Consider the following 12,180-nt stretch of genomic DNA (forward strand, 5'->3'; position numbering starts at 1 on the left):
ATATATATATATATATATACACTGTTGAATTCTATTGGCTAGAATTTTGTTGAGAATTTTTATGTCTATATTCACGAGGGATATTGGTCAGTAATTTTCTTTTTTTGTGGTATCTTAGCCTGGCTTTGGTATCATGGTTATGTTGGCTTCATAGAACGAATTCAGGAGTGTTCTTTCCTTTTCTATGCTCTGAAATAGTTTGAGTAGTACTAGTATGAGCTCTTCTCTGAATGTTTGGTAGAATTCTCCCATGAAGCCATCCAGGCCAGGGCTTTTTGTTGTTGTTGTTGCTGGGATTTTCTTTAATTACCTCTTCAATTTCTTCTTTTGTTATGGGTCTATTCAGTTTTTCTACCTCAGTTTGTGTTAGTTTAGGTAGGTAGTGTGTTTCTAGGAATTCATCCATTCCCTCTAGGTTTTGAAATTTGTTGGAGTACAATTTTTCATAGTATTCTGTTCTGATCCTTTTCATTTCCGTTGGTTCTGTTGTAATATCATCCATCTCATTTCTTATTTCTGTTATTTGCTTCTTCTTCTGCTTTTCTTGTGTCAATTTGGCCAGTGGTTTGTCGATTTTATTGATCCTTTCAAAGATCACTGGTGGCACAGCAGTTAAGCATTTGGCTGCTAACCAAAAGACTGGCAGTTCAAACCTACCAGCTGCTCCTTGGAAACCCTATGGAGCAATTCTGCTCTGTCCCATAGGTTGCTATGAGTCAGAATCAACTCAAAGGCAGTGAGTTTAGGTGTTTTTTTTTATTTTTGGGTGTGGGGGGAAGTTTCAAAGAACCAACTTCTGGTCTTATTGATTCTTTTTATTGTTTTTCTCTTCTCTGTTTCATTTATTTCTGCTGTAATTTTTATTATTTCCTTTCTTCTGGTGACTGTGGGCTTCTTTTGCTACTCTCTTTCCATTTGTTCAAGTTGTGGGGTTAATGTTTTGATTTTGGCTCTTTCTTCTTTTTTGTTGTGTTTGTTTATTGCTTTAAATTGACCTCTGAGCACTGATATTGCTGTGTCCCAAAGATTTTGGTGTGTTGTGTTTTCATTCTCATTTGATTCTAGAAATTACTTTATTTCATCGTTTATTTCTTCTATTATCCAGTGGTTTTAGGCAAAGTGTTATTCAGTTTCCATGTATTTGATTTTTTTTCCCTTACTGTTCCTGTTATTGATTTCTACTTTTATGTTGTGATCAGAGAAAATACTTTGCATTATTTCGATGTTTTGGATTTTACTGAGGCTTACTTTGTGGCCTAAAATGTGCTCTGTTCTGGAGAATGATCCATGTGCATCGGAAAAGAATGTATACTTTGCTGCTATTGGGTGGAGTGTTCTGTACGTGTCTGTGAGGTCGAGTTGGTTGATTGTGGCATTTGGATCTTCCATATGTTTCTAGTTGTTCTGTCCTTCACTTAAAGTGGTGTGTTGAAGTCTCCTACTGTTATTGTGGAACTTTTTCTCTTTTCAATGCTGTTAGAATTTTTTTATGTATTTTGGTGCCCTGTCATTGGGTGTGTGTATATTTATTATGGATATGTCCTGGTGGATTGACCCTTTAATCATTTCATAGTGTCCTTCCTTATCTTTTATGGTGGTTTTTACCTTAAAGTCTATTTCATCAAAGATTAATATTGCCACTCCTGCTCTTTTTTGGTTATTGTTTGCTTGATTTTTTTTTTTCCATCTTTTGAGTTTTTATTTATGTCTTCATGTCTAGGGTATGTCTCTTGTAAACAGCATATTAATGGGTCATGTTTGATTTGTTTGTGTTTTATCTTTATGCTACTCTATGTCTTTTTACTGGTGCATTTAAACCATTTACATTCAGTGTGATTATTGATAGATATGAGTTAACTGCTGTCTTTTTTTTTTGTGGTGTTGATCATTTTCTGTTCCTCTTATTTTTCTCTGCTGAGTTCTTTTTGTTTGTGTATTTTCTATTTATTTATTTCTTTGTTGTTTATTTTGTTTACCGACTCTTCATGTTTTTCTTTTTTCTTTTGATGAGTAGGTTTGTTAACTTTCTTTTTCGTGACCTTGAAATTTGCATTTATCTTCCTAAGTTTAAAGCAGTCTTTTATTTCTTGATATCACCTTGACTTCTTCCCCATATGAAAGTTTCATAACTATACCATTTATTCCCCCTTTTTGTTTTGACATTGTCATCATTTATAGATTGACGTCTCTAGTTCCCTGTTTTTAGTCTTTTAGTTTTTGTTTTATTTTTGAGCATTCTCTATCTGGGTTGATATCTGGCTGATGCTGTCCTGTGAACTAATTTCAGGTTGTTGTTTGATGTTGTTGATTCTCTGTCCGAAGGACTCCTTTTAATATTTCTTGTAAGGTTAGTCTGGTTTTTACAAATTCCTTTAATTGTTGTTTATCTGGAAATGTCCTAATTTTGCCATCATATTTGAGAGACAGTTTTGCTGGATATATAATTCTTGGTTGGCAATTTTTTTCTTTCAAGGTTTTATACATTTCATCCCATTGCCTTCTTGCCTGCATAGTTTCTGCCGAGTAATAAGAGCTTAGTCTAATTGGTTCCACTTTGTAGGTGACTTTTTGTTTTTCCTGAGCTGCTCTCAGGATTCTTTCTTTGTTTTTGGTTTTTCAAGTTTAATTACGATATGTCTTTGGTGATTTTCTTTTGTGGACTATCCTGTATTGGGTTCATTGAGCTTCTTGGATGAATATCCTCTCATCTTTCATGATATTAGGGAAGTTTTCTGCTAGGAATCTTCAACAATTCTGTTTGGTTTTTTGTTTGTTTGTCTTTTTGCCTCCTCCTGTTCTAGAATTCTGACCATGTATAAATTTTTCCTCTTGATAGTGTCCCACATAATTCTTAGGCTTTCATTTTTCTTCATTCTTTTTTCTGATTTTTCCTCAAACAAATTGGTGTCAAGGGATTTATCCTCTATTTCGCTGATTCTGTCTTCCATTGATTCAATTCTGCTCCTATGTTCTTCCATTGAGTTGTCTGTTTCTCAAATTTTATTATTACTCTTTTTGGATTTCTAGTTGCTATTTTTGTATGGTTTCTAATTATTTATTTTGTCATTTTTTTCTTGTATTTTTTCCTGAATTCTTCTATTGCTTTGTTTTCCATGATTTTGACTGTATTTTCCTTGATTTTGTCTCTATTTTCCTTGATCTCTTGAAGAACCTTACATATTAGTCTTTGGAATTCCTTATCAGGTAGTTCCATTACCATTTCTTCCTCTGGAAGGTTTTCTGATTCTTTATATTAGTCACTTGCTGGAGCTATCTTGTCCTGCTTCTTTACGTGATTTGATATTGTTTGTTGTCTCTGAGGCAGTAAGATGTTATTATATTCATTTATTCATTGTATGTTAGTTTTCTGCATCCTGATTTTTTGTTTTGTTTTGACATATCTGAGTAGGTAGGGCATGCCTGTTAATCTAGTTGCTAGTCTGCCTGCAATGGAGCTCTCACCACCTGTCTCCATTTGGGTGGGACAGTACTGCTGGGTGTGTGAGCACAGGTCTCTGTTCACTGGGACAGCTGGGGATGTGGTTGGTGTTGCTGGTGAGGTGATGCATCTGTCCAGCTGGTCACCTGGGCCTGGCTACAGGACGTGTTCTCACTGGTCGCTGGGTTGGGTGTTGTGTGTGTTCACCACTGATTGCTAGGTGATCAAGATAGGGGTGCCCAGGTCATTGGTCACCAGGTGGGTGGTATGTAAACTCACACCAGTGGTCCCAGGCAGGTAGGGCTGTGCAGGACTGGTTGGAGAGGGCACAAGCCTCTGGTTGCAGGGGGTGGCAGTACAGGGGCCAGGCAGGGGGGATACCACCAGTCCACAGGTGACTGCTAGGAGGGCATGCCCCTGTCTGCTAGAGCACAACTCAGGAGAGGGTGTACTGCCCATCCTTAGACCCCTGCCTCAGGTAGCTGGAGGGAGTAGGAGGTGCTGCTCGTCTTCAGGCCCTGACATGGGTGGTTGGGTATTGGAGTGGTTGCCTGTGGTTCGCAGGCTCCCTGTGCCAGTAGCAGAGCAGAGCAGCAGGCACTGCCATTCCTTTGGCCCCTGGCACAGCTGGCTGGGCAGAAGCAGTGTTGCTGCCTGTCCCTGGGCCCCCAGCACTGGCAGCCAGGTAGAGAAGTAGATGCTGCCAGTCCACGGGCCCCTGGCATGAGTGGGTGAGCACAAGAGAAGTCACTGCCAGACCACAGGTTCCTGGTGGGGGTGGGTGAGTGGAAGAAGGGGCACTGCCTGTCCACAGGTTCCTAGTATGGGAGGCTGGGTGGAGAAATGGGTGCTGCCAGATCATGAGCCCCTGAGACAGTTGGGTGGGCAGAAGAGGGGACACCACCATTCGACAGATCCCCAGCACAGATGGCTAGGTGGAGAAGCAGGCACTGCTGTTCCGCAGGCACTGCTGTTCCACAGGCATCTAGTGCCAGTGGCTCAGCAGAGAGGCAGGTGCCCCCGGTCTGTGGGTCCCCAGCTCAGGGGTGAGGCCAGTGATGGGTGCCAGCAGACTGCAATCACGTGTAGGGGGATGAATGAGAGGAGTTGGGGCACCACAGGTCTGTGGGCCTCAAGCAGGAGGAGGGGCTGAGGGCACAGTGGGTGAAGTGAGTATACTTAACTTTTGCAGTGTGGGGAGCATTCCTGCCTGGCTCTGGACATGGGTGCAAAGTCGCTCCTGCTTGGCTGCACCAGGTGATGGGGGGCTTCGGCTGGGAACACTGCTTGCTTTGTCTCGATATGACCATGCTGTGCAAGTTCAACTGTCAGGGTGCCAGCAAGCTGTAATTCTCCATGTCTGCTGTTTTTGTACAGTCTCTCCTTCCTTTGCCTTGCCTTTGATGCTCAAGGTTTTAAAGTTGTCATCTATATCTGATTCACTTGTTTTTTTTAAGTCTTTGTTGTAAGGGGCACATTATGAAATGTCTGACTATGCAGCCATCTTGGACCACCTCTCCACAGGGTTTTCAATGGCTGATTTCTCAGAAGAGGATTGCCAGGTCTGTCTTCTGAGGTGCCTCTGGGTGGACTCTGACTTTCAACATTTTGGTTAGCAGCCAAATGCATTAATGTTTAGAACCACCCAGGGACTCCTAGAAATGTAAAGAGCATAGCAGAAGATAGATTTCACTAGCATCAGTAGAGGTGTGAGGTGTGTGTGTCTGTGTTTGTGTCTATAGGTTTGTGAGGAGCTGAAGGAGAACAACTGACTCACCTCAGAGCAGTTGCCATGTGTCTTAGTTATCTAGTGCTGCTATAACAGAAATACCACAAGTGGATGGCTTTAACAAAGAGAAATTTCTTCTCTCACAGTCTAGTAGGCTACAAGTCCAAATTCAGGGTGCCAGCTCCAGGGGAAGGCTTTCTCTCTCTGTCGGCTCTGGAGGAAGGTCATTCTCATCAGTCTTCTCCTGGACTAGGAGCTTCTCCATGCAGGGAGCTTCTCCAGGTCCAAACGATGTGCTCTGCTCCCAGTGCTGCTTTCTTGGTAGTCTGAGGTCCCCAACTCTCTGCTCACTTCTGTTTCCTTTTATCTCTTGTAAGATAAAAGGTGGTACAGGCCACACCCCAGGGACACTCGATTTACATTGGATCAGGCATGTGACCTGAGCAAGGGTGTTACATCCCACCCTAATCCTCTTCAGCATAATCCAATCTTGCCTCATTAACCACAGGCAGAGATTAGGATTTACATATAGGAAAATTATATCAATCACAAAATGAAGGACAACCATACTATACTGGGAATTATGGCCTCACAAGGTTGACACATATTTTGGGAGGACACAATTCAATCCATGACACCATGTCGCAGTGATACTGACCCAAGTAGTCAAAAAACAAGAAGCAAGTCTGAGAAAGGGAAGAGAGAGATTTTCCTAATTCTGTTCTATGTGTGTTTCTTATGGGGCCGGGGTTCAAGGAGGGTTGCAAAATGAGGAACACGGAAACGTCTGGAAGCAACCTGTCCTTGTTCCAGGGAGCCCTCCCCCACAACTCCAGCTTTCTCAGGCAGTAGCACTGATGGAAATTTGCCTTTGTCTATCACCTGTGTAAAGGAGGCTTGGTGATGCAATCGTTAAGCGCTTTGCTGCTAACCAAAAGGCTGGCAGTTCTAACACACCCAGCGGCTCCATGGAAGAAAAGTTCTGGTGATCTGCTCCCGTAAAGATTACAGCCTAGAAAATCCTATGGGGTGGTTCTACTCTGTCACATGGGGTCGCTGTGAGTCAAAATTGACTGCAGCACCTAACAACAACAAAAACAACAACAACAACAACAACAACAACAACAACATCTCTGTAACTTGGATGTGCTACTGTCTGGTGATAACCTCAAGAGAAATTCCAATCCCCTACTCATAATCTGGGAAGTAAAACCAAGTATAAAACAACCAAAGAAGTTATGGTGGGCTCTGCTACTTATCTGCCAGTTTGCATCTTCTTTCATAATATAACCCTTGAAAAAAGATCACACTGGGAATGGCAGAGAAGCAAGTTAGAAGGAGCTCAGTATCCCAGCAATCTTAGAAAAAACTTGAATGCTCTTTAGAAAGAACGATGGTGAGACTTTGCCTTGTTTAGTTTGGACATGTAATTAGGAAAGACCAATTGCTAGAGAAGCACATCATGTTTGGTAAAGTGGAGGGTCAGCAAAAACAAGGGAAATCCTCAGTAGGATGGCGCTCACTCACACTGTAATAACCTCAACAATGGGCTCAAACATATCAAAGAATCATGAAAATGGCACAGGATCAGGTAATGTTTAATCCTGTTATATATAAGGTTGCCATGAGTCAGAGCCGACTCCGTGGCACCTACCGAGAACAACAAAGTACCGCCAGCAACCTGATGCAGATGTATGTTCGCCAGTGACAAATGACATTATCTAAAAAGCCTCTCTGGCCAAAAGTCTGTATCTGCCAGTCTGTGCAGACAACTGACATAGCATTTTAAGTGTCCTGCTTTAAAGATAAGGTCTTTTCTCCTGAGCATTTGGCCCTCCCTTTTTTATACCAAACATCTTTCCTAGTTTAGCTTCCATGATGTGCCTCTCCCGGGAAGTTTGTCCTGATCCCTGCTACACAAGACTCTCAGTCCTCTTGCTTCCATCACTCTCTCCTGCAGGGAACAGACCATGTAGTTCTCTAAGTACTTATCTTCTCTAATGGCAGCCAGCCCCAGAGGGCTCATTTTTTCAGTTTTGCATTCCCAGCACCTAGCATTATACCCTATAGTGGATGCTCAATAGATGGAGGAATGAGTGTGATATAATGGAAACATCACTGAGCTTGGAGTTAAATAACCAAGTAAACAGGCTCCTTGACTTATTTGTTGGGTGATCTTGGACAAATTACTCCACTCTTTTGAGCCTCAGATTCCTCATCTGACAAGTAAGAAAGATAATTCCCCCCAGGCCCTCCCATCCATCTCAGGCTTGTCTTGAAATGCCAACGAGAGATTTGAAAAATTTTTTGCCCTGAAGAAAGGAAATTTGAGGATACACTGGTCAACCCATTCATTTTACAGTTGTTAAAGTTGAGATCCTCCTATACTTTCTTTTTTTTTATTAAGGTTTACCATCCCTAGTCCCATTCCTATAGGAGCCTACTCATTGGAGTTGATCTGGAAATAGGAATCTGATAAATTAATTTTTTTTTTTTAGGAGAGAATGGTTATTGAGAGTGTGGGAGTACCTGTACTGGAGATATTTGCATTTTATTTAAGATAATACACAATAATGGGATTTCTTCCAGGTCCTTGAGCAGACTAATAAAGAGGTACTTTTGAGAGGGGCAATTTTTCAAGTCCTTCCCAATTCACATCATATAAATGGTTACCCCTCTGTATCCCATGTCTTGCATTGATTATTGGAGAAATTCTGCGTTAATGTTTGAGGTAACATCATTGACTTCCCCCAAATGCCCCATGCCCCAAAATCTAGTGGATTCACCTTTTTCAAACATAAGAATTGGGATATTCAGAACCACTGAAGTCATGAAGGAATAAACATCTTCAAGGATATGAGAAAGTGATCATGGCACGTTGAAGCCCAGCTCTTACCTTAGCAAATTATGTGAACTCAGGAAACTCACTTAATCTTTCTGAGGTCCCTCCCCCAATATTTTAACACTTTTTTAGTGTATATGCACACGCGTATGTGTGTATTTACATAGGTCAAAATTTAAAAAGAGAAACAGTGAAAAATCTCCTTTCCAATCTTTTCCCCCAGCTTCCAGATTCTCTCTCCAGGCTCAGAGGCAACTGCTATTGTCAATTACCTGGGTATCCTTTCAGAAATATTATTATATGCATAAACAAGCAAAAACAAAGACATATAGCTCCCCCACCCCACCCCCTTTTTTCCACACAGATAGTTCTGCAAATGCCATACTCTATCTTGGAGAACAGTTTCAGTCACTACCTGAAGAACTGCCTCATTTCTTTTTTTAATAGCTTCATGATATTTTTCCATTGTATGGAGGTACCATAATTCATTTAATCAAATTTTTGTTGCTGGAAGATTGTTTCCAGTCTTTTGTGATTACAAATAATGCTGCAACAAATAATTATGCACATATGTCATTTGCACATATGTGAGATATTTGCTGGCTAAATTCCTAAAAATGAATTGCAGGGTGAAAGTCTATTCACATCCTTAATTTTGAGATATATTGCCAAATTCCGCTTCATACTCATTGTACCAATTTGTACTCCATTCAGTATGTGCAATAGCATTTTTCCCCATCGCTTTCACCTACATAGTATGTTAGCTAACTTTTTGAGATTTGCCAAACTGATATGTAAAATGCTACAAATGGGGTTACCATGAGTCAGAATCAACTTGCGGACGTTGAGGTTTTTTGTTTGATTGTGTTTTTTCCATTTTCTTATTATGTGTAAGACTAGGCATCTTTTCATATATTTGAAGAGTCTTGTGTTTTTCTTCTACAGTTCACATCTTTCTTTCATTTTTCTATTGGCTGTTGATATTTTTCTTATTGTTTTGTAGGAGCTCTTTACAGATCAAGAAAAGAAAACCTTTATCTATAATAAAAATTGCAGGCTTTTCTCCCAGTTTGTTTTTTGAACATTCCACATGGTGAGTTTGTCATACTGAAATTTATTATTTTTATATATGTTCTATTTATCAAACTTTTAAAGCTTCTGGGTTTCATATCATACTTAGAAATACCTCCCCCACTCCAAGATTAAACATTCTCCATGCCTTCTTCTACTTCTTCTTCTCTACTTATATTTAAGTCTTTGATCCATCTAAAATATATTTTGTATAAGATATGAAATATGGAGCCAACTTAATTTTTTCTGGATTGTCACCCAGTTTGTTCCAACTCCATTTATTAAATAATCCATTTTTCCTCTTGTGATTTGAAATGCACCTTTACCATATACCAAAACAATAATAAGTATCATACACAATGTCATAGCTAAGTTTTGGACTTATTTTAGGACTTTATACTTTGTTCCATTGAACTATTATATGCCAGCACTGCACTGTTTTGATTATTATGGTTTTATAAAATGTTTTAATATCTGGGTTGGTTCCCCTACTTCTTTTTCATAATTGCCCTGGCTCTTCTTGCCTATTTATTTTTCATATTAATTTAAGAATCATCTTAATTGGTCTAAAAAAATTCCCTGTAGTATTTTACTGAGATTGCATTTACTGTAAGGAAAGTTGACATGGTTGTGATGTTGAGTCTTCATACTCAAAAGCAGATCATGCCTTTTCATTTATCCACATTCTCTCTTGTATCTCTCAGTAGTGATGTAAATTTTTCTTTAATTAGAATTTCCGTATTTCTTTTAACCTTAATATACTTTTTCAGTTACAGTTGTGTTATGGATTAAATTGTCTCCTTAAAAAATGTGTTGTAAATCCTAACCCCTATAACTATGGTTACAATCCCATTTGAGAATGGGTTTTGTTTGTTATGTTAATGAGGAAATATTAATATAGGGTGCATCTTAAGTCAATCTCTTTTGAGATATGAAACAGCAGATTGAGCAAGCAAGCACAGTTGGGAGACAATAGATGCCATGCTACATGAGATCTCCCAGGAATCAAGAAGCAGAAGCTGAAAAGAGGCAAGGACCTTCCCCCAAAGCCAAAAGAGAAAGAAAGCCTTCCCCTAGAGCCAGTGCCCTGAATTCGGACTTCTAGCCTCCTAAACTGTGAGAAAATAAATTTCTGTTTGTTAAAGCCACCCCATTATGGTATTTCTGTTGTAGCAGCACTAGATAGCTAAGATAAATTGTAAATAGGGTCTTTTTTCCCATTACAACTTCTAATGGATTGTTGTTTTTATCTTAAAAAGACTTTCTATATATTCTTCTACCAAGTCAAATTACTTCTCATATTGTCATCATTTTTCAGGTGACTCTTTAAAATGTTCCAGATATATCATTACATCATCTGCAAATAGTGATCATTTTACCTCTCCTTTTTTTATATATGTCTAATATATTGCTTTTACCTAATTGGTTAGTACCTGCAGAATAATGTTAAAAAATTGTAGTGTTACTAGACATCTTTGCCTTGTTTCTGGTGTTATGAAAACATACGTTGTTTCTTCATTACGCTCAGTGCAGGCTTTTGGACTGAGATAGATATATTTACCTAATTAAGAAAATATTCACCTATTGCTAGTTACTGAATCTTTAACAGGAAATGATATTTAATCTTATCAAATGCCTTCTTAGTACCTGTTGGAAAGATAATATTAATTTTCTCCTATTATAATAATAGATTTCCTAATATTGAACAGTCCTTGAATTCCTAGAGTAAACCCCAATTGTTAATATTATTTTTATACTATGCTTTTGAAATCTGTTAATATTTTATGTTGGATTATTGTATTGACATTTATAAGTGAGATTGATCTATGACTTTCTTGTATAATCATTGTTATATATTGTTTTCAGTATTATGTTGGCTTCATATAAAATAATTTGGATGCTTTATTTCTCTTTCTATACTCTGAAACAGTTTAAATAGCATTGGAGTTATCTGTATCTTTCATAAAATTCCTCTCATTTTTTATGATTTCTTGCTTTACCAACTTTTTCAATCAATTAACAATCTACTGATCCTAGTTCCCTCAGATAAAGGTATTTTTATTATTTCTAAATTTCCTATAATAAACATGCATTACCTTTATAATCACAATGGCATTAAAATATTAAGGTGAGGAAATAAACAGAGAAATGTGCAAATGTCTATATGCAAAATTTTTCAATACAGCATTGTTTTTAATAAAAGCAAAAAAAGAGGCAACTTCCAGGCTAAATGTTTGTAGGGAACTGATTAAACAAATTATGGTATTTTTATACAATAAAACACTATTCAGCTATTGAAAATGAAGTTTTGCATTGGGGGAATAAGACATTCATTTTTTTAATACATTCCAGAATAGTGTAAAGTTTTTACACTGGGAAATTGCTACTTTTATAATAAATAATATAGAATTTTAAAATAAAAATAACAATGATTGCATAGTTACATATTTATTAACATGGAAAGATGTTTACAATATATGGCAAAGCATGTTTCTCACATAATTTTTTGTTTACATTTATTTTCCAGTTTTCCTAGAGTGATTATGAATTCCTTACATGGATGGATAACTAAATAGACGGATGAAATGGCAGTGTTCCAGGATTATACAAGAACCTTTATAGAACTGACTGGATGAAAGGTCAGGGATGCTAGCTGGCCCCAGTCCACCCAAATAAGAGGTATCCCAGTATGAACCATTGGTGAGAAGAAGAAAATTTTTTCCAGTCCCCTTGCATACATCAGGCCAGAGATGAGAATGAAGCATCTACCATCTGTCTCGGTGACTACTGCTATAGCTCTGAGTTTCCAGGCCAAGTGAGGGTGGCGGGTGTGTCTTCAGGGACAGAAATATATAGACCTCACCCTACCTAATGGCCATGGGCTTTAAGTGTCCTCCACCCTTCAGAGGAAGGGTCAGCTAAATGGGTAAATGCTGTAAACCAGTAGTTCTCTGGAGTCCCTTGGTGGTTCAGTTATTGGCTGTTAACCAAAAGGTTGGAGGTTGGAGTCCACCCAGAGGTGCCTTGGAAGAAAGACCTGGAAATCTACTTCTGAAAAATCAGCCATTGAAAACCCTATGGAGAATAGTTCTACTCTGA

At 38.7% G+C, this 12,180-nt stretch overlaps 1 long non-coding RNA gene across 1 annotated transcript in view; it reads left to right on the forward strand.

The window, feature by feature from the left end:
* LOC111819733 (uncharacterized) overlaps positions 1–11,823 on the forward strand; it is a 16,889-nt gene extending 5,066 nt beyond the window's left edge. Inside the window, exons 2-3 of the long non-coding RNA XR_002823299.1 lie at positions 9,014–9,103; positions 11,609–11,823. This is a non-coding gene — a long non-coding RNA (uncharacterized LOC111819733). The remainder of the gene's footprint in view (positions 1–9,013; positions 9,104–11,608) is intronic.
* Positions 11,824–12,180: the final 357 nt, after the last annotated feature.

This window comes from Trichechus manatus, unplaced genomic scaffold (genome assembly GCF_000243295.1).
Source record: "Trichechus manatus latirostris isolate Lorelei unplaced genomic scaffold, TriManLat1.0 scaffold00017, whole genome shotgun sequence".
Taxonomy (NCBI): Eukaryota; Metazoa; Chordata; class Mammalia; order Sirenia; family Trichechidae; genus Trichechus; species Trichechus manatus.